The sequence below is a fragment of the Musca autumnalis genome, unplaced genomic scaffold (genome assembly GCF_047663935.1).
Source record: "Musca autumnalis isolate F117 unplaced genomic scaffold, ASM4766393v1 scaffold_2, whole genome shotgun sequence".
Taxonomy (NCBI): Eukaryota; Metazoa; Arthropoda; class Insecta; order Diptera; family Muscidae; genus Musca; species Musca autumnalis.
In genome coordinates, this window is record NW_027411755.1 from 233,739,612 (window position 1) to 233,763,683 (window position 24,072).

Consider the following 24,072-nt stretch of genomic DNA (forward strand, 5'->3'; position numbering starts at 1 on the left):
CCCAACGAAGACTAAGTGTCATATTTCAGCCATTTCGGTGTAATAATGAGACTAAAACCTTCAAAATACCGAAAATCGAGAGGCTTCGTTCAATGGGGGCTATACTAAGGCATGGAACTATACCGACAAGTTTTTCGTTTTGTACCCCCAACGAAGACTAAATACAAAATTTCGGCCATTTCTGAGGAATATTGAGGTCAAACCTTTTAAAACATCGAAAATCGGGAGGTACTGTTCTATGGGGGCTATATTAAGGAGTAGACTTATACCGAAAAATTTCTGGGGAAAAGTTTTATAACCTCAACGGAGACTAAGTACCAAATTTCAAAATAAATTGTCTGAGACAAATTTTTATACCCCCAACGAAGACTTAGTGTCAAATTTCAGCCATTTCGGTGTAACAGTGAGGCTAAAACTGTCAAATACAGAAAATGGGGAGGCACCGTTCTATGGGGGCTATACTATGGCGTGGACCTATACCGACAAGTTTTGTACCCCAACATAGACAAACTACCAAATTTCAGCCATTTCTGAGGAATATTGAGGCCACAACCAAGGGCGTAGCCAGGATCAAATCTAGGAGTGGGCAACTTCTATTTTAATGATGTGTATAGTTTTTACATACAAAATTTTAAAACCTTTATTTAGATACTTACCTAATGAAAATCAAGTAAAAACCGCCCAACATGAAATAGTCTGAGCTATTATGGAATAATTAGTTTCCTTTCCGTTATGAAAGTACCATCGCCCACAATTTTAGGTGAATTTTCTTGTCCACTGCGTATAGCAATTACCTATCAACTAACTTTATCTGGTCAGCTAAAATTTTGTACAATACTTGAAATTGGGCGGTATCGTTGTTTAGGGATTATACCAAAACGTGGAATATGTCCACAATATTTGCGGAAAAGTCTTTTGATCACTACGAACCCTTAATGCTGAATTGCACCCAATTTAGGGACAAAATGTAAATAAAAATAACAATTTTGAATGGACTATGGATCCGACTTGATGCATGACGGGATGACATAAAACTATGTGCAAATTTTGGACAAAATCGATTACTCCCTTCGAGAGTTATCGTTCACACCATTTTACAGAATATATTCCGAAACAAGCGAAATATACACCTAATGACATTGGATGCACATCCTCTTGTGGTTCGAGCATAGTAATTTATTAAGGAGTAGTTTACACTATATGTAAATGTCATATGACACGAAATAAAAACATTCCATATCTACCCACGCAGGCAATGTGGAGACGTAATTTTATTACATTTTCGCTGGAGTGGGCGCACAAAGTAAATTGCGTAAGAAAAATCCCCAATATTGCACATATTAGCGACTATATAATGATGGAAAATTTCATGTCATATGACATTTACATATAGTGTAAACTACCCCTAACAGAGATAACATGTAGCATACCCAGGTGCTGGATTCTTGTTCTATGAAAATTTGAAATGAAAAATATTTCCTTTATAATATTTTTCATTTGACAGTTTTCTCCTCTAAAAACGTTTTCATTTCACGCTTTCGTAGAAAGAGAATTGAGCCCCAGAATATGTTAATATTATGTAATTTAACGCACCCACGAAATTGCTTATAACAACATAGTTTATAAGGTAATGTCGTTATCTAAAAGATGATTTGAATCGGAATTCCCTAAGAATGCGTGATGTCTCTTTTTTTCTGTTTAACCCATTTCGTACTTGGTGTTCGATTTGTCGAACAGTAAAAACACTTATGGATGAAAAAGTTAAAATTTTAAAAAAGTTTTAGTGTTTATATTAATTCTCATCTTTTTGGATACATTTTAAATTAATTTTAATAAATTAAAAAAAAAATTAAATTAACAAGTAAAAAAGTATCAGTCAGCTTTGCTGACAGAGATATACCCTCAGCATGTGTATATTGAAACAATTTTTCCCAAAAAACGTATAAATTTAGGGGTTTTAAAAATGTTAGACGTATGAACCGACAAAAATATTGATCAGGATTTAAGATCAAAAGTTTTGCGGAGGAGATACTTAAAGGAATCGACATTGACCATTATGGAAGTGGATCTCCAGCCACTACATATGGTGCCATAGCGGGTTTTTACACCTTTCGGGCTGTTTTCTCAAGAAGTATGGACTTGCCCCTGAAAAAAACTTTTACCATCGTAATTGAGGCAGCGAATGAAAGTTGCTTCAACAAAAATCAAAGTGATTCGATTGTAGGTCTTACAGTGAACTTATCCGAAATTTTGTGTGGGAGGTACCGGATGGAGTGGACAAATATATTCCATATTTGAACCTGATCTACATCTGGTAGATATATTAGGATATGTAAAGTATGGACCAATTCGGCCACTTCCTTCAAGAGTTACCGTACGAACAATTTTTCCGAAAATTTTTGAACTTTTGTGGGGGAGGTACCTGATGGAGTGGACCGATATGGCTTATCTTCGAACTTAAACTATGTTTGGACAGAATATTACTAAGGCCGAATCGGCAGATCATAGGGATTTTTTTTTGCAACTTTGGGGCTATTTTCTCAGGAAGTGTGGACTTGCCCTTGATGAAACTTGTACCGCCGTATGGGGGGCAGTAAATACAAGTTGCTAAAACAAAAATCAAAGCGATTCGAGAGCAGGTCCTAAACTGAACATATCCCAAATTCTGTGTGGGAGGTACCCGAAGGAGTGGACCGATTGACTCCATATTGGAAACTCATCTAAGTCTGGTAGACGTTTCACGATTTGCAAAGTATGGACCAAAACGGTAATTCCCTGCAAGAGTTATCGTGCGCACAAGTTTTGCGAGGTGGGGGAGGTACCTGAAGGAGTGGACCGATATAACCCATCTTCAAACTTAAACTAAGTTTGGACAAAATATTACGAAAGCCAAATTTTGGATCGAATCGATTGATCCGTTCGAGAGTTATCGTGCGCTCCAGCCAGCCAGACAGACCGACAGACGGACGGACATTGCTCAATCGACTCCAAATTGTCTGAAACACATTTCGTCCAAACATACTTGGGGTCTAAAATCATTATTTCGATGAGGCACATTTTGCCCGTATGAAAGTGTATATGGTAAATAACAAAAATGTTTTGCAATCGATGAATCCGAGTTTCACCCTATCAGAATTCGTGAACTGTTAACATATTATGTAAAGTATGACTACAATTCTTTAAAATGACCATTAAAACTAATTTTCGTGGAAGCTGTGTTGGCATCAATGTAGAAAAATGAGTAAAAATGGGTTGAAGCCAACAAGTTTTTTTATGTTCCCATACGATTTCTGGCTTAACCTTACATTTTATAGACCTATCCCCAAAGAAAGAATCACAGAATACTCCATGGGCAACAAGATTGTAGTTTATGATTTTTCGATATATCCACTGCATCCACCTAAAATTGATGCTGACATTTTGAAGCCGGAATTTCGGGGTTTTTTTAATTTTTTTAATAATCCGGACGCGCAAGAAGATAATATTCCAAACTCATAACACGATTATAGAACTCGTGATTTTACGTCGTTTGGTGCGTATGTCATGAGTGTGCTCCTTACAGCATCCTCCTAGTAATTGGAGTCGAAAGGCCAAAATTTCATGCGTGAATTTTCTTACAAAACATATTTTTTGCGTGTAAAATATACAACTGTCATTCACTTTCCTTTGAAACCCGCGTGAATTTAGTTATTTTACGCGACGGTTCTAATGAAGCCTTCCGCGATCGAATTCATCGTATCGGAAAAATCAGCATAATCGGAAAATCAGCAAAAAATATATTTTGACAAATCCGCGTACTAAATCGCGATTATCTTTAAAATTTTTTACATAAATGGAATCCTTTACTCGCGATTATAATATTTGCGAAAACACGTGTAGAGGCACATCCGCGGTTTTTGAAGAATCTATTTGAAATAGGTGTATATTGACGTATTTTTGATGGGTGCTACTGAAATCGGATGCGCACCAAAATCGTATGCATACTGCGCGAATTTTACCAAGTTTAAGGTTTTTTTGCATTGTGTGATGCAACTGACGGCACACTTTGGCTGCTGCGTGAAACATTGAAATATGCATAAACATTGAAAGAGATTGATTCGCTGTATCCAAAAACAGATGCGCATCAACCGACTTTAACTATATTATTAATAATTGAATGATTGTAATTTCAATATTACTCCTTATTTCCTACCGTTACAAGTTATCACAGTAATCAGTTAAACTTTCGCGATGGTAAACCATATTTGTTGATGAAGTTTTAAGTGTATACATTCATTATTCTATGGGATTTTAGCAAATAGTTGGAGAACTCCCATATATTTTTTTCTAATTTTTAGAATCAAACCAAAAAAATATTTGCAACAATATTTTCCAACAATAAGTTTTTCTCTTTTGTTGTTGCTATAATATGCAATTTATGTACCCAATTGGTATCATATTTTTCTACGCATTGTCTAGATTCCGCATATAATTTTTAATTTATTTTTTGAGGGTTTGTACGGACTCTGGGACAGGATAATTTGGATTTATTTCCAAAATTTTTTATTATTTGTTGATTTTCCGCGAAAATGATAATAAATTTAATAACTATTTAAACATCTACGAATAGATATGGAATGCTGTTAACGATTTATGCATACATTTTCTCATAACAACAAAAAATATATTTTTAAATATTTTTCTTTATACATATGAGAATAAAAACGCTATAACTTTTGCACGCATTGGCCAATTTCGTGAAAGCGAGCAGATTTGAAACCGGATTTTTTTCCTTTACCTCTATACCAAAAATCGTAGATGTGCTCGCAAAAAAATTTTTAATTTTTGTTGTGTATTTATTTCAGCTAAAGTCCATACTTTGTTGCTTCAAAATTTGAAGAAACAAAATGTTTAACAGTGGGTATTGAAATTGATTACTACGAGCGGAGGCAGAGAATACTATAGTTTCGGAAGCAGCCAAACTTCCTCATCAGTTCTCTTAACCGCTGACTCTGTATCAATAAACAGGTCAATAAGAGTGACCAGAAAATTAAACAGAACGAGAAATTTTCTGTATCCTCCTAAATCTGTTGACCGCACAATTGAGTCAGAATAATCAAAATCATATACCCACTACTGTTTTTTATGCTGTCTTTGCATCGCAAAGAAGACAAGCATAAGTAGTGTTGTTTGCAGTAAGCAGAGATCACAACAAAATGTTGTTTTTGCTTTATGCGTAGTCAACAAGTAAGGCCGTGCTGATTGCCTGTTATTGTTGTTGGCTTTGTATTGTTGGACTGCAAAATAATACTTGTTGTGTATTTATTTCAGCTAAAGTCCATACTTTGTTGCTTCAAAATTTGAAGAAACAAAATGTTTAACAGTGGGTATTGAAATTGATTACTACGAGCGGAGGCAGAGAATACTATAGTTTCGGAAGCAGCCAAACTTCCTCATCAGTTCTCTTAACCGCTGACTCTGTATCAATAAACAGGTCAATAAGAGTGACCAGAAAATTAAATCTGTTGACCGCACAATTGAGTCAGAATAATCAAATTTTTTAATTTTTTTCAAATGGATGTATCAAATCGTGGAAATATATTGATAAATTAGGGGGAAATATTATTATAGCCCCATAGAAGACTAAATATTTAATTTCAGGTATTTCTGTAGAATGGTACGGCTAAATTCCTGAAAACCCCTACCGTAATGTTCAACTGGGGCTATATAAAACATGGACCAGTGCTGAAAAATTTTTAGAAGGAAGTTTAGTAGCCCATTTCTATAGGATAATACAGCTAAATCTCTGAAAACACCCGAAAATCGGGGGTAATCCAAAACGTGGACCAGTACTGGTACATTTCCGGGGAAAAGTTTTGTAGGCCCAAAGAAGACTCGATACCAATCTTTAAACATTTTTTGTTCAAAAATTATAAAATAAATCAATAAAAGCACATGAATAATTTTTTTTTACTTCTACACATATAGTGTTCGCGCCAGTGCACAGTGCGAAATTTGGGAAGTTTAGTGGAACTTTAAGGGATTTTCAAAGTACATGAAATTAATAAACTTTTATTGAATTCGTTAGCTAAGTACTCCACTGCAAATGTTCCATACTCAGTTTGCCGGTTTACTCCACGAAACGACTTAAAAATGCACTTAAAGTTGCACTTTTGGTTTAAATTTTTTTTTTTTGTAAGAAATGTATATTTGATTCATTAAAAAAATGGAGTGTCGCGGACAAATGGTAAGTCAGTATGCCATGATTTGTTTTTCTTAATATTTTACAAAACTATTATGATATTTTGCACTTTAAAAAATGCAAAAAACCGCTATGTTTTTGTGCAATTTTAGTCGGAAAGAAGTGATTTTTTTAAGTTTTCAAAATTATACTTTTTTATTTTCCGTGGAAATTTCAAAAGTGATTTCCGTACATTCACGTGTTAAGATATATATAATCTGAAAGATTGGATTCTCCTCTGTTCGCAAAGCTATAAAACAGCTGCGGTATCGCGCGGCCTTTGGAGATATTCAAGATTTTCTAAAAAAAACTTCGGGAATTTCATTCAGTTGCATTTTTCAAAAGTGTAAGGTAAACGCGACAATGAACGCCATTGTTGACTGTGGTTTGAAGAAATGGACTCACTAATTCTAACAATGATAATTTCTGTACAATTAAGAAACCTCTCGCAATTTTTCATAGTTTTGACCTCTAAATATTGGTGATTTACATATAGTGCAAAATTTTTCGATGCTGCGGTGCAAATACCAAAATACGTGAAAAATTGTAATGCAGTGCAGACCTGAACTTGATCTGAAAGACATTATTAACAAAATTAATGGTGCAGACCTGCTGAATGGACCAATAAACATTATAGATACTAATGAAAACAAAAAATATTGACATTTTACTCCTTAATAGATGTGTAGGGTTGTGGGGCTTCACCCAGAAGTGGACCTATGTTGACAGCTTTTGTGTGAGGAGGTTTTTTATTCGCTAACATCTTAAAATTTACATTTACATCAAAATCGGCTGCAATTTTTGTCTTTAACCTTTAAAATACCCAATATAAGGGAACCCGGCATGTGGGGGCTATTTCAAAACGCGAACATATATTGAAAATATTTTGTGCATAAGTTTTCTATCCGCTGAAAACTCAATATACCAAATTGCATCCAAATCTATTGAAAAATGAATGCAAAACGTAAAAACGGCAGCCACCGTTACATGAGCGCTACAGGAATCCGCGGGTCTATGTGGCCCAATTTGAGCCCAACACTGTACCCTAATATAAGAAACATTTGTGCAAAATTTTAGGAATCTACACCTTTTCGTTTAAAAGTTATTAGTAAAGTTCCGCTAAAGTGCTCATATTTCGCACTGTGCAGTGTTCGAAAATTTCGAAAACCAGTTTCCATTTCACTCTCCATACCATGGTAAAATCGATCATCCATAAAAATTGAGAAAGGACACTGAAGTTTTGGAAAAACCAAATTAACTATTATTTGGCATTTAGGGTGACCAAATCTGCACCAAAAATTATGGAAATATGTAAGTATAGCCCCCATATAACCGTACCGCCCATCTGTATTTGCTTTAACTTTGAATTTAGGGTTTAGGCATTTGGAAGTTATTACCTAAGTTCAAGGTGGTCAAAAAATCTATCCACAAAAAGACAATAGCCCCCTCAAAATTGCGAACATAGGTCCACGTTTTTGGTATGCATTTGTATACCCTCAGCCTCTAGGCTAACGAGGTCATATTCATTTCCATACGATCAAAATGGGCCTTATGGACATAATTATTTTAGACCCCAATTATGTTTGGAAGAAATCAGTTTCAGACAAATTAGAGTCGTTTTAGCCATCTCCTTTCTTCTGGCTGGCTCGACGCACAATAACTCTCGAACGGATCCGCCTGTTCGTTCCAAAATTTGACCTTCGTAATTTTTTGTCCAAACCTTTTTTAAGTTCGAAGATGAGCCATATTGGTCCACTCACTCAGTAACCTCCCTAATAAATACTCAAAACTTTTCGCTAAAATGGCTCGCACGTCATCTCTGGTCCCGTAATATTTCCAAACATATGTACTTTAAAGAATTTCATCTATGCGTTCTTGAATAAAACCGATTAAACCAAAATATCTATTTAAAACTGGCACAATACATTTTGACATCACAAATAATTAAGAGGTGGACCGATACAGCCCTCGTCGAACTTAAACTAAGTTTGGATCGATATAATAAACACCAAATTATAAAGCTCTATCTTAAAAATTTAAAGCTGTATCTTGATTTCGACAGACTGACTGACATGACTATATCGACTTAGAATTTTATCCTGATCAACAATTATAGGGTTATAGGGTTGCAAATAAGTATTTCAATGCTTTACAAACGGAAAAAACCAACTTATCATCGATTTTTAACCGAATTCATTGGTTTTTCCAATTTTCGAAAGCTTACTTACTAATAATAAATTAAATACCAAAAAGTATGAAAAGAAAAGAAATTAAATATTATAAAATAAGAAATAAATTTTTTCTTCTAAGCAGCCTAGAGCACGAAGAAACGCGTTTTCCTGTTTTAAAGCGTTTTTTACACTTCAATCACTATAACCTAACCATTTGTCAACGGCTTTTAATTAAATATAGCTTATTATTTGTCGTTATAAAATAAAAAATAGTACATCAGAACATCTGTAATTTTTGTTAACTTTAGTATAACAGTATAATTTTTCAAAAATTTTTGAAGGATCTAGGGGGGCAGGGAGGCTAAAACTTCCAAAATACCGAAAATCGGGTGGTACCGTTCTATGGTAGCTATATCAAAACGTGGACCCATATATCCCATTTGCAATACGAAACATCCTAGGAGTAATAGAAACTTCTATACCAAGTTACAGAGCTCTATCTTAAAAATCTTGATTTCAACAGACGGACATGGTTATATCGACTTAGAATTTTACCCTGATCAAGAATATATATACTGTATAGGGTCTCCGATGAACATTTCGATGTGTTACAAACGAAATGACAAATTTAATTATACCCTCCATATTATGGTGTAGGGTATAATAAAGGGATTCGAACGCAGCTTCTTAACTGCACTTTTACGACATTGTGTATGGAAGGTACCCTAAAGAGTTGACATATATAGTCCATATTCTAACCTGATCAATGTCTCGTCGAAATAGTACGATGTGCAAAGTATGAACCAAATCGTGAAAAGTGTGGTTTAATCACAAATCGAAAGAAAACAAAAAAAGATAAGTTGGCTTCAACCCATTTTCAACCATTTTATACCCTCCACCATAGGATGGGGGTATATTAAGTTTGTCATTCCGTTTGCAACTACCCGAAATAACCATTGTAGACCCCAACCCTATATATATTCTTGATCAGCGTGCAATTCAACATCGATATAGCCATGTCCGTCCGTCTGTCCGTCTGTGGAAATCACTCTAGCGTCCGAACGGATTGAAGTAGCTGAATGAAATTTTGGTAAAATCTATTATATGTAAGTAGGACTTTTGGTATTGAAAGCGGGCTATGTAGGTCCACGTTTTCGTATAGCCCCCATACAAAGCGACGCGCGACGCGTCGTCGTTTTAAGGAAATTTTAAGATATTTGTCCCACTTGACCACCGAATTGGTTGTAATTTGGTATTTTGTGTCTCCAGAGGCTAAAAAATATTCCTACCAAATTTATAGGTCCACGTTTTGGTATAGCCCCCATACAAGGCCCCATATATAGTACGCGTCATTTTATGATATTTTGAATGTAATAGTCTCATTTGACCACAGAATCGGTTGTAACTTTGCATTTGGCGTTTCAAAAGGCTAAGAAACATATCCATTGTAAAATGTTTACATAGATCCACGTTTTGGTATAGCCCCCCGAAACTTAAGAAAATATGCATCATATTTTCACCGGAGGCCATCCCTGTACATTACCTGACAATTTCAGGAAAATCAGTTCAGTAGTTTTTGTAGAAAAAAAATAGAATTTAAAATTTAAGAAACGGGCATAAAAGTGGGCGTGGTCAAATTTTCTTTGCACAAAAATTTAACTTGAGTTAAGACGTACATTTCAAAAAAAAAAAAAAAATATATATAATAATAAATACCCAAATGGTTCCAGGCGTTCTCCACAGATGTCATTACCAACGAACGGCATTTGATTTTTATTATACCCTCAGCCTTTAGGCTAAAGAGGGTATTTACACTTGATACGACCAAAAATGTGCCTCATCGAAATAATGGTTTTAGACCCCAAGTATGTTTGTACGATATCCGTTTCAGACAATTTTGAGTAGCTCTAGCAATGTCCGTCTGTCTGTCTGTCGGTCTGTCTGGCTGGTGCGCACGATAACTCTCGAACGGATCAATCGATTCGGTTAAAATTTTGGGTATCGAAATATTTTGTCCATATTCGATTTAAGTTCGAAGATGGACCATATAGGTCCACTCCTTCAGGTACCTCCCCCACCTCGCAAAACTTGTGCGCACGATAACTCTTGCAGGGAATTACCGTTTTGGTCCATACTTTGCACATCGTGTAATTTCTACCAAACTTAGATGAGGTTCCAATATGGACTCAATCGGTCCACTCCTTGGGGTACCTCCCACACAAAATTTCGGAAAAGTTCAGTTTAGGACCTGGTCTCGAATCGCTTTGATTTTTTTTACGCAAGTTCTATTCGCTGTCCTTTATACGACGCTATAAGTTTCATTAGGGGCAAGTCCATACTTCCTGGAAAAATAGCCTGAAAGTTTCAAAAAACCCTATGGCACCGTGTGTAGTGGTTGGAGCGCAAGATAACTCTCGAACGGATCTGCCGATTCGGTCCAAAATTTGGCCTTCGTAATATTGTTTCCAAACTTAGTTTAAGTTCGTAGATAAGTCATATCGGTCCACTCTTTCAGGTACCTACCCCACAAAAGTTCAAAAATATTCGGAAAAATTGTGCGCACGATAACCCTTGATGGGAGTGACCGATTTGGTCCATACTTTACACATTCTCATAATGTCTACCAGATATAGATCAGGTTCGAATATGGACTATATTTGTCCACTCCATTCCGTACCTCCCACACAAGATTTTTGATAAGTTCACTTTAAGTCTTGCTATTGAATCACTTTGATTTTTGTTGAAGCAACTTACCTTCGCTGTCTCAATCACGATGGTAAAAGTTGTTTCAGGGGCAAGTCCATACTTCTTGAGAAAACAGCCCGTAGGGTGTAAAAACTCCCTATGGCACCCCCATGGTCTAGGTCGGTCCATTCCTTTAAGTACCTTTTCCTCAAAATTTTTGAACTTTAATCCTAATCAACATTTTTGTCGGTTCATACGACCAAAATTTTGAAACCCCCTAAATACATAAGTTTTTTTGTGAAAAAAGTGTTTCAATTTGCACAGGCTAAGGGTATATCTCTGTCGGCTCAGCTGACTGATACTTTCTTACTTGTTTATATATATAGCATATATATAGATATAGCATTTTTTTAAGAAATAGGGTATATGGAAGTACCCCCCCCTTCCGAAATTCAACAAAATATGTAGCATATTTTTACCGGGGGCCATCGCTGTACATTCCCTTACAATTTCAGGAAAATCAGTTCAGTAGTTTTATTAGAAAATATTAAAATTGAAAAAGTGGGCGTGGTCTAAAAACAATTTTCCAAAATCAAAAAAATTTTTTGTTACCTAAATATATGCTTATATTGGCTATAACATCCAAACTATTATTCCGATCATTATAATTTTGGTTTCATTTGATTCCAGGTGGAGTTTTTATTTAAAACTTTTTGTTATTTTTGAATATATTTTGAATAAAGTCGGCTTACCTTTAAAATGTTGTCAATTTTCTGGAAATTCCGCGAATACTGAGTAACATTTTACATATATTATGCAATCTACTCACTGATATCGCTTCATGATAAATTTTTAGTGACAATTGTGCTCCTTGAAATAATTAGCGTTTTTATGATAATTTATTTTTAAAATCAGAAGTAAAACCGCGATAACTTTTGTCCGCAACAACTAAAACTTTGCTCGCGAGCGGATTTGTACTGGGCGTTTTTATACCCTCAGCATTTATGCAAACGTGGGTATGTACACTTTCATACGGGCCTCATCGATATAATGGTTTTAGACCCCAAGTATGTTTGGACGAAATCCGTTACAGACAATTTGGAGTCGGTTTAGCAACCCTGCGGGACTTTTCTCAACCGGTTTACAAAATAGTTAGTTATAAATGCATTATTCTACAACTAACTACATATTGGTTGAAAAGAACCAGATTGGAAACTAAAAAAAAGGAGAACTGACTATCTCTGCATTACTACTTAACTAGTTATTAACCAGTTGGAAAATAGTCGGTTACAAAGCAATTTTTCTACAACCAACTATAAATTAGTTGAAAAGTCATCTAGTTGAAAACGTTGAATGTTCAATAGTGTGTTTTCGACGTAAATAATTCTCATATACACTTTCGTAATTATTTCGATATAAATGAAACATACAATTGTACAAGCTAGTTTTGATAGACCCGACATACCAAAAGAGGAACAACAAGGGAACATAACTGAGAAACAACTGATGTCAAAATAAAAAGTCAAAGATAAAAACAAAACAGAGAATCAAAAGAAATAAAAAATAAATAAAATATAATAAATAACACTGTGCAACACGAAAATTATTAACCATATTCTGACACCGCAGTGTGATAGATTACAAAAAATGAGAAGACACGTGTCTCGCCGTTTTTCCCTATCTCATCAACTTTCGCGGTTATAGGCCTCCAAAGGTTTGAGGCTTTGATGTAGAAAGGCTCATTTAGTCAGGACTATATCTTCCAAACCGTTAGGAAATTTGAATTTATCTCGGAGGCAAAGTTGTAGCTCTTGTCTTAAAGAACAAATATTGTGAACACATATAATCCATCAAGCTTCATCTTCAAGGTCAAAATCGCCATGGTTAAATTTCTTTTAAAAATTTCTCTAGTTTTGTTATACAGCTTTCAAACCAATCAAAATTGGAGCAAACAACCACTTAGAAAAATGTACCTTAGATCTTAGTAAACAACTTTCTAGAACATACAAACTCTGTAGAAATGGATGTTAATGGTCAAAATAGCAAAACAATTGCGATTTTTATCCTCTTTTCTAGGATTCCGCTCCATAGATATTAAACCGTTCAAAATTCAAGAAAACAATCAACCACAATAGTGTAGCAAAGGCATCAATAAACAACTTTCTGGAATATGCGAAATGTCTATGAACGGTTCTTAATGTAAAAATAGCAAAAATCTTTTGAAAATATCCAATTTTTTTAATTTTTTCTCGGACTCTGGTCCAAAGATACGCAACCGCCCAAAAATTAACAGTTGATGAGATAGGGAAAAACGGCGAGACACGTGTCTTCTCATTTTTGGTGTTTTATCACAATATGGTTAATAAAACATGACTCAAAAATTACACACAGTGTAATAAATACCTTTTTTCTCTATTTAAGACAAAAACAACATTTTTAAACTGACTATTAAAGTTAAAAAATAATTAGATATAAATTAGTTGAAAATAGTTGTTTTATAACTAGTTAAAAGTAATGCAGAGATGGACAATTGTCCACTCATGTTAAAACAGTTAGTTGGCTTAATGGAAAATAATCGAAAATTAATCACTTGTGGTTATTAGCTTTGTTCCTTTACTTTTTTAATGGTAAGAGTGGTAAAAGAGAAAAGTGTCGAAATTGCTCTTTCATGAACATTTTTACCAGAAAAGTAAAGGAGCGGAAGAATGGTAGATCTGGCAGCAATGTCAAAAAGAAACATAAAAAATCAATTTTCGTCTTTTATTTCACAGTTTTTAATTTAGTTTTGTCAGCATTCGACTTTTTCTTCTGTTTTTCATCAATTTTCTTCTTCATTGTGAAATAATCGTCAAGCAAAAGTCGAAAAATCAGTTCTGCCATTTTTTACCTGCAGAAATTTGTCTGGTAGCCTGTGGTAGAAGAGAAAGCCATTTTCGCTTTCTCTCCTCTCTCACTCTCTTAAAAATTGCCTCCAGTTTTGCAGGTTAAAAATGGTAACAAATGGTAAAAATGGTAACCTCAGGTAAGTAAAGGAACACAGCTATTTTGAAACTACTTATAAACTATTTTTAAACTAATTTATTCCCCGCAGGGAATGTCCGTCCGTCTGTCTGGCTGGCTGGTGCGCACGATAACTCTCGAACGGATCAACCAATTCGAACCAAGCTTTGGGTATCGTAATATTTTGCTTAAACTTAGTTTAAGTTTGAAGATGGGTTATATCGGTCCACTCCTTCGGATACCTCCCCCATAAAAGTTGGAAAATGTTCGGAAATTTTGTGGCACGATAACTCTTGAAGGAAGTAACCGATTTAGTCCATACTTTGCACATCCTGAAATTTCTACTAGACTCACATGAGGGTCCAATATGGACTAAATCGGTCCTCTCCTTCGGGTACCTCCCACGCAAAATTTCGGAAATGTTCAGTTTAGGACCAGCTCGCGAATCGCTTTGATTTTTATTGTAGCAACTTGTATTCACTGCCCCCTATACAACGGTATAAGTTTCATAAGGGGCAAGTCTATACTTCCTGAGAAAATATCCCTAAAGTTGCAAAAAAACCCTATGACACCGTATGTAGTGGTTGGAGCGCAAGATAACTCACGATGGATATGCCGATTCGGTCCAAAATTGGGCCTTCGTAATATTTTGTTCAAACTTAGTTTCAGTTCGAAGATAAGCCATATCGGTCCACTCCTTCAGTCACCTTGCCCAAAAAAGTTAAAAAATGGTCGGACAAATTGTGCGCACGATAACTATTGAAGGGAGTGACCGATGTAGTTCATACTTTGCACATCCTAATACATCTACAAAGTTTAGATCAGTTTCTAATATGGACTATATTTGTCCACTCCTTCGGATACCTGCCACACAGAATTTTGGATAAGTTCACTTTAAGACCTGCTCTCAAATCACTTTGATTTTTGTTGAAGCAACTCGCTTTCGCTGCCGCAATTACGACGGTAAATTTTTTTCAGGGGCAAGTCCATACAACTTGAGAAAACAGTTTAGGGTCTGTTCGAAGATTCCTTGGAAATGTTATACCGATTCTGTTCATTGTGATCCTGTTTACACCGATATTATGTTTTCCGTGGACAAGTCTATGCTTCCTGGTTATACGAATACCACTGAAATGATATGACTCCCAAAATGAGATCCACTTCCATAATGGACTATGTCGGTTCATTCCTTCAAGTACCTCCTCCGCAACATTTTTGAACTTTTATCATAATCTACATTTTTGTCAGCAAGTTCAAATGTCCAAAAAGGGTCACAAAATTCTGAAAAGATTCTAAATACATTCGATCTGTCCGAAGATGGAAGTTTGAATCCACATTGGCTGAGGGTATATCTCTTTCGGCAAAGCCGACTGATATTTTTATACCCTCAACCTTGAGGCTAAAGAGGGTATTTACACTTCGATACGACCAAAAATGTGCCTCATCGAAATAATGGTTTTAGACCCCAAGTATGTTTGTACGATATCCGTTTCAGACAATTTTGAGTAGATTTAGCAATGTCCGTCCGTCTGTCTGTCTGGCTGGTGCGCACGATAACTCTCGAACGGATCAATCGATTCGGTTCAAATTTTGGGTATCGAAATATTTTGTCCAGATTCGATTTAAGTTCGAAGATGGGCCATATAGGTCCACTCCTTCAGGTACCTCCCCCACAAATGTTCTAAAATTGTCGCAAAACTTGTGCGCACGATAACTCTTGTAGGGAATAGCCGATTCGGTTCATACTTTGCACATCGTGTAATTTCTACCAAACTTAGATTAGGTTCCAATATGGACTCAATCGGTCCACTCCTTCGGGTACCTCCCACACAAAATTTCGGAAAAGTTCAGTTTAGGACCTGGTCTCGCTTTGATTTTTGTTTACGCAAGTTGTATTCGCTGTCCTCTATACGACGCTGTAAGTTTCATTAGGGGCAAGTCCATACTTCCTGAGAAAATAGCCTGAAAGTTACAAAAAACCCTATGACACCGTGTGTAGTGGTTGCAGCGCAAGATAACTCTCGAACGGATCTGCCGATTCGGTCCAAAATTTGGCTTTCGTAATATTTTGCCCAATCTTAGTTCAAGTTCAAAGATGGATTATATCGGTCCACTACTTCCGGTACCTCCCCCACAGAAAAAAAATTGAAAAACAAACCCTATGACACAATGTTTATGGGTGGAAGCGCAAGATAATTCTCGAACGGAAATGCCGGTTCCGGCCAAAATTTGGGCTTCGTAATATTGTTTCCAAACTTAGTTTAAGTTCGTAGATAAGCCATATCGGTCCACTCCTTCAGGTACCTACGCCACAAAAGTTCAAAAATATTCGAAAAAGTTGTGGGCACGATAACTCTTGATGGGAGTGACCGATTTGGTCCATACTTTACACATTCTCATAATATCTACCAGATATAGATCAGGTTCGAATATGGACTATATTTGTCCACTCCATCCCGTATCTCCCACACAAAATTTTGGATAAGTTCACTTTAAGACCTGCTATTGAATCACTTTGATTTCTGTTGAAGCAACTTAAGCAACACTTTAGGCTGAGGGAATAGAACCACTTCTCTGCAGAATAATCTAAAACACTTCTTCTTTCTTTTCTTTTTAGATTTGTTCGAAAGATGATCATCAACACAATTTTATGGAGGTAAGTAAGATTCAAAAAATCTCAACTAAAACTTATCTCTTTAAATGTATCACTTGGAATGGTAGTAATGTCCTGTTTAAAATTCACTCACGCTCTCTATCTCTGCTCTTACTCTTAAATCAGAATATAGATAAAAACCACATTTATCCTGCAAACATTTACAAATAGCACAGATTTGTTTCATTGCCACCGGATTCCTTTGTGATTCTCTTTCGTTTTATTTTCTTCATCTGATTTTTATTCACTACCAGTTTCATTAGCAACATTGGTTCTTAAATGAAAAATCCTTTTGATGTCCAATTAGAGCAAAGTAGAATCATCTTTGCTTTCGTTAAGAACAGTCAATTGTGTGTGAGTGGTCGAGTGGTTAAGCCTTAGCAATTCGTTGAGTTTTATGGTGTGTGCGAAAAAGAACAGACGTAAAGAATAAACGAAAAAGAAAAAAAAAAACAAAAATATACCATAGATGATGAATGAAGTGAATTAGAAAATAGCCAAGAAAAGTGAAGCAGAGAAGGAATCACAACCAAAAACAAAAAAAAAAAAACTTTCGTAAATTCCTTGTAATCCCATTTTTGTTTGGTGTAAATGCCGCAATTGTCTACCCTCTTTTCACACAACTATGGCCGAATAGTTTATGAGCCAAACAAAAAAATTTGGAATGAAACAGAGAGTTGTGGTGCACAGTAATAGTCGCTGTGTATGTTTGTGTGGGTTTTTTGTTTGAAAAGGAGTGAGGATTTTTCTGTTCTTGTGGGTGGTTCATTTTTATAGCATTGTAGGTGTGTGTACTTAAACAAAATGTTAAATCAACAGAAGATCAAAAAAACAGAACAAAAGGAAAATACGAGGGAAATCATGTGCGTGGCTGGTGTCTGTGCGTCTGCAACTGTGTCCTTTGTGCGAAATTCATTTAAGCCATTAAAGTCAGTTTAGCGTACAAGGTTTATTTTTTGTTTTCATTGTCTTTCAATTTACGTTTGCGTATCCCACACTACTGCGTAAAGTATTAGCATTTTTCGATTGTGTTCGTAAATGCTTCACACTGTTTATCAAACATTCCAATTGGGCCATTACAACTAACATTTTTAAGAAATCCTGGAAACGGAGCAAATCTGTTTTTATTTTGAAAGGGACAGTATGTAAATTTGAACGAAAAATCTTCTTAACGTCGCATAATTTGGAAGCTAAAAGACAATTTGACAACAGCACTTACAACAAGTGGTGTCTTTATATGGAGCCTAAAGAACATATAATGGATGAATGGTCACATTTTGTCTCTTCTTAAAATTCTTAATGTCTAAAACAGATCATTGGACAAGAGGAGGAACGGCGTTAAGTTTGGCCAGGGCGAACTTTTTTACCCTCCTCCACGAGTTTTACGAGGGCTGAATGATAACTATCTGGCCTGACAATGAAAACGCGAATACTTACCATCAAAAATAGTTATAATGTTTTATTTAGTAGTTTCCAGCATGATTTATACGATTTTTCATGCGCTCAAACCAATAGTTGAATTCTATTTTCCACATCGATTTAAACATTTCCAAAACATAGTTTTTGAACGCTCTTACAGCATCTTCTGGCTACCAACATCATTGACCACGCTTTTTTCTTGATATGCTGGAATCAAATGAAGTCATTGGATCCCCAGTCAGGACTGTATGGCGGATGACCCATCAATTGCACGTTTTGTCCGGTCAAACAGACGCTGGTTTGAATCGAGGTGTGAGAGCTTGCATTGTCATGATGCATACTGATTCGTCTTCTCTTGTTCGTTTTTCGATTTTTTCTGGAGACTTCTGGCAAACAAATTGTAGTGTATCACTCAGAATTAACCGTTTTTCATTTCTGAAGTCATATAGTCGCCATACGGCCAGTTTTGCCGAAGAAGCAGGCGACCTTCGAAGTGCATGAACAACTTTCGTTGGATTTCGCTCGCTTTCGAAGACCTAAACGGTCGATTCCTGTTTTGTTCGGGCTCCTAAGTATAGATTCTAGATTCATTGTCTGTGACGATCTTCTAAACGTCGTTTAAAGCACTAAGATCGTTTTTATTCACTATTTCTTTTGCACCAATCCACAAGAGCCTCTTCTTGAGCGATTGTACAATTTTTCTGGATCTAACGAGAATAATCCATTTTTGCGGCCAGGTGTTTATGCAATATCAAATGTCACTTGGTGGAAGAAATGCGCAAAGATGCATCTATCTCACGTTTTATAACATGGAGATCTTGCATTATCGGTTCAACCATGGCTTAATTTTTTTCTGGCACAACGGCCGATTTTGGGCGATTACCACGGGCTTTTTGGCTAGTGTCGGTCACGATTGAATTCATTAAACCAGTTTTTCATAGTGCTATAGGATGGCCCTTTATCAACATACAAAGATTTAATTTGATCGATGCACCCTTGCCGTGAGTATCCACGACGAAAGTTCTGAAAAATGATCGGACGAAAATGTTCCCAAGTAAATTCCATTTTTTGATTTTTTCAAGTCACTGTAAACAACACAACACTCGGTCTACTGTAAAACTGTCCTGAATACGTTTAGGCTGAAAACTGTCAAACTTTCTAAAAATGACAAATGGCGGAACTTTGCAGTTCCCCTCCTAGTCTCCTTACACAATTTTAGGTTTAAAAATTGTTCGACCATTGATACCCCAAATGCTTAAATTAATTAATCTAATCTAAAAAAAGTAAAAAAGGGTTAAGTTCGGCCGAGCGGAAATTGTATATCCTCCATAAAATATTCTGAACTAAAACTGAATAATTATTTTCTTTAATGTCCACAATTTTAAGGGGAGATATTTCGTGACCACTGATACCTAAATAAGGTAAAAAAAGTATAAAAAATGTATTCTATCGGCCGGGAACTTTATAAGGGGCTTTATCAAAGTTTGGACCTATGTTTTTGGTGGAGAATTTTTGTGACCACTGGGAACCTCCAACGTAGAATCGCAGATACTTGGTTCAAAAATTGTAGCTAAAATCCAAAAAACCGAAAATTGGGAGGTACCGATGGACCTATGTTTACATTGTTTCGAATTACAGATAGTTCGTTCAAAAATACCGAAAATGGGGAGGCTCCGTTTTATGGGGACTATACAAAAACATGGACCTATGTAGACAATTTATATGGGGGGTGCTATATAAAAACATGGACCTACGTTGACAGTTTTTGGTGGAGATGTTGTGTGACCACAGCTGTCATGCTTAAGTGTTCCATACGCCAATTTCCCGTTTTGAGATAATCGCATTTTAATGTTTGCGTCAGAACTGCTTGGAGCCTACTGAAAAAAAAATTATATTTTTGACGAGATATATTAGTTGCAGTATATAGACCATATTTGCCAAAAGTTAGAGAAATATCTGTTGGAATAAAATATTAATAGACAATTTTTAAAAATAGAATTTTTGTCGAATTGTTCCATATCCATACTAATGACATAAAAGCAAAATATTGTAAATCACATGGAACAAATTGACTGACAAATTTTCCCATCTTTGCCTAAATAAATTCAAACCTTCTGATTTTTGGAATTTATTTTTAAATTTGTAAGTTATTAAAATATTAATTTCATGCCTGAAATGAACTTAAGCTTTCGGCCCGAAAGGTGGATATCTCGGATACTAGAGCTTTTCCGATCAAAAAATCAGAAAGAGCATACGCGAAAGTCAACAATGGAGTATGGAACACTTAAGCATGACACCGACGAAATGTCGACTTACAAATAGTTCGGTCGAAAATTGTACCTAAAACCTTCAAAATACCAAAAATCGAGAGGTACCGTTATATAGAGGCTATACCAAAATAGGGACCTATATTGGCAGTTTTTGGTGGACATGTTTTGTGACATCTGGGAACCGCAAACTTCAAATTACAGGTAGTTCGGTCGCAAAATGTAGCTATAATCCTCAAAATACCGAAAATCGGGAGGTACCGTTATAAGGGGGCTGTTCCAAGACGTGGACCTTTGTTTACAGTTTTTGGAGGAGATATTTTGTGACTACTGTGAACCTCAAATGTTAAATTACAGGTACATAGTTCGGTTAAAAATTGTAGATAAAATCCTCAAACTACCTAAAATCGGGAGGTACCGTTATAAGGGGGCTGTACAAAAACATGGACCTTTGCTGACAGCTTTTAGTAGATATGTTTTGTGATCACTAGGAACCTCAACTGTCAAATTATAGGTATTTTTCAAAAATTGTCGCTAAAATTCTCAAAATACCGAAAATCGGGAGATACCGTTATATGGGGGGCTGTACCAAAACATGGACCTATGCTGACAGCTTTTAGTGGAGATATGTTGTGATCGCTAGGAACCTCAACAGTCAAATTATAGGTAGTTCGGTCAAAAATTGTAGCTAAAATTCTCAAAAAACCCGAAAATTGGGAGTTCGGTTAAAAATTGTACATAAAATCCTCAAACTACCTAAAATCGGGAGGTACCGTTATAAGGGGGCTGTACCAAAACATGGACCTATGTTGACAGTTTTTAGTGGATATATCTTGTGATCGCTAGGAACATCAATTGTCAAATTAAAGCTAGTTCGGTCAAAACTTTGAGCTAAAATTCTCAAAATACCGAAAATCGGGAGATACCGTTATATGGGGGGCTGTACCAAAACATGGACCTATGCTGACAGCTTTTAGTGGAGATATGTTGTGATCGCTAGGAATCTCAACAGTCAAATTATAGGTAGTTCGGTCAAAAATTGCAGCTAAAATTCTCAAAAAAACCGAAAATTCGGAGTTCGGTTAAAAATTGTACATAAAATCCTCAAACTACCTAAAATCGGGAGGTACCGTTATAAGGGGGCTGTACCAAAACATGGACCTATGTTGACAGTTTTTAGTGGATATATCTTGTGATCGCTAGGAACATCAATTGTCAAATTAAAGCTAGTTCGGTCAAAACTTTGAGCTAAAATTCTCAAAATACCGAAAATCGGGAGATACCGTTATATGGGGGGCTGTACCAAAACATGGACCTATGCTGACAGCTTTTAGTGGAGATATGTTGTGATCGTTAGGAATCCCAACAGTCAAATTATAGGTAGTTCGGTCAAAAATTGTAGCTAAAATTCTCAAAAAACCGAAAATTGGGAGATACCGTTAAAACCCCGTAACAAAACATGGACCTATGTTGACAGCTTTTATTGGAGATGTTTTGTGATCACTAGGAACCGTAATTGTCAAATTACAGGTAGGTCCGTGAAAAATTTTAGCTAAAACCCTCAAAATACCAAAAATTGGGAGGTACCGTTATATTGGGGATATACCAAAACATGGACCTGTGGTCACAGTTTTAGGTGGATTTGCTTTGTGAATAATAGAAACTTCAAATGTCAAATTACAGGCAGTTCGGTCAAAAATTGTAGCTTAAATCTTCAAAATACCGAAAATGGGGAGGTACCATTATATGGGGGCTATACGAAAACATGGTCCTATGTTGACGGTTTTCGGTGGAGATGTTTTGTGACCACTGGTAACCTCAAATGTTCAATTGCGGGTAGTGTGTTAAAAAATATAGTTAAAATCCACAAAATACCGAAAATCAGGAGGTACTGTTATATGGGGGCTATACCAAAACATGGATCTATGTTGACAGTTTTTGGTGGAGATGTCTTGTGAATACTAGGAACCTCAACTGTAAAACTGTAGTTCGGTAAAAAAATTTAGCTCAAATCCTCAAAATACCTAAAATCGGGCGGTACCGTTATATTTGGGGGCTATACCAAAAGGTGGACCGATATAGCCCATCATCGAACTTGACTTGCCTGCATACAAAAAAAGCATTTCCCCAAAATTACAGCTTTTTATCTCCATTTTTGTGAATGCTAGAGGGATTACCACGGACGGACGAACGGGCATGCGTAGATCGACTTAGAATTTTACCCTGATAAAGAATATATGTACTTTATAGGATCGAAAAGGTTTATTTCAATGCGTTACAAACGGAAAAACAAAAATAATATACCCTCCATACTATGCACAGTGGTGCCACTTACATGGGAAGGTGTGACAAAAATACTTCTATATGATATATTGAGCTGAAATTTTTATCGATTGGTCCTCGGGGCCACAAGCACTCTAACAAAAATATTGGAGTCCTAAATCCAACATTTCGCGTGGTTCCCATGTAATGATTCATTCTGAATTGAAGTATTTTACTGTTGCCAACAAATTGTTTAACCGAATTCGCTGTAATCCGGTACTAGGAGTTGTTATAACATAGTAAACCTAACCGCGAACAATTGTCAGTATTGGTCCATTATTTGGTATACTCCCTATATGATTTTTATATCGATTTATTTAGGCAGATGCCAACCAAATATTCAAACAGAATATGTTCTTATAATGAACTCAGATTTCAGAACACCATCTTATAAAGAAATGTCGTATCGGTCCACTTTTGACCACAGCCTCCATATAGGGTTACCATCCTTTTCTTGGTACTTTATAAGATCTAGCCACGTTTGCCTGCAGAATTACTTGTAATAATAGGTCTGTACGATAACCCAAAAGTTTGTACAAATTTGCACAAACTTTTACAAAATGCTGTTCGATAACAAACTTGTAAAGTAAAAGAGAGCGAATTTGGAGACAATTGTGAGAGAATTTTGGAGAGTTTTGTTTACAAGTTTTTGCAAGGAAAATTTTTCTTGTAAGAATTTGCAAGTTTGATCAGCTGATTTAAATTCGAATGCTTTATGGCGGACTTATTGGCAAAAACATAAACAAACGTTTGGTTATTAAAATAAATAGAAATAAACAAGTGAGAAAAGGCTATAGTCGGTACGGGGCCGACTATGTGATACCCTACACCACTACCCCTGTGCATAATCTTTTCACTCTAAAACATTTCTTTTACGGAGATACGAAAGTGTTCATATATCTGGCTTTTATACCAAATGACTTAAGGCGAACTGAACCAAAATAATTAATATTTAGTTTTATATTTGACTACTCTCGACATCACCAACATCAATAGGCTTATATCTCTGTGAGAAAATTTCGTGATGATCCGATCAAAATTCCGACTTGTAGTGTGATTGCAGAAAAAGTGGAAAAAAGGGATGCGTTACCGACTATTACGATATTTCTATTATTTGACCACCTACGCCAACCTTATTTGCATAATTTTAAAGATGGGATTTTCTACTTTCTTAGTCAGGCTTTGCTTTTAGAAGGTCCCCAACCAATGGTGTGATATTCGTCATTATTATTAAAATCGCAAAAATGAAAAGTTGGGTTCTATCAGCGACTATTGCGACATCATCGTTATGTGACCACCTATGACAACCTACGTTACATCGTTTCAAAGGTGATA

The 24,072-nt window shown here is 35.9% G+C and overlaps 1 protein-coding gene across 10 annotated transcripts in view; it reads left to right on the forward strand.

Moving 5' to 3' along the window:
* The window catches only part of CadN (neural cadherin), a 792,724-nt gene that overhangs the window by 210,732 nt on the left and 557,920 nt on the right, over positions 1–24,072 (forward strand). For all 10 annotated transcript variants that reach the window (XM_073971019.1, XM_073971033.1, XM_073971023.1 and 7 more), the window contains one exon: positions 16,694–16,732. The gene's annotated coding sequence lies outside the window, so the exon portion shown is untranslated. The remainder of the gene's footprint in view (positions 1–16,693; positions 16,733–24,072) is intronic.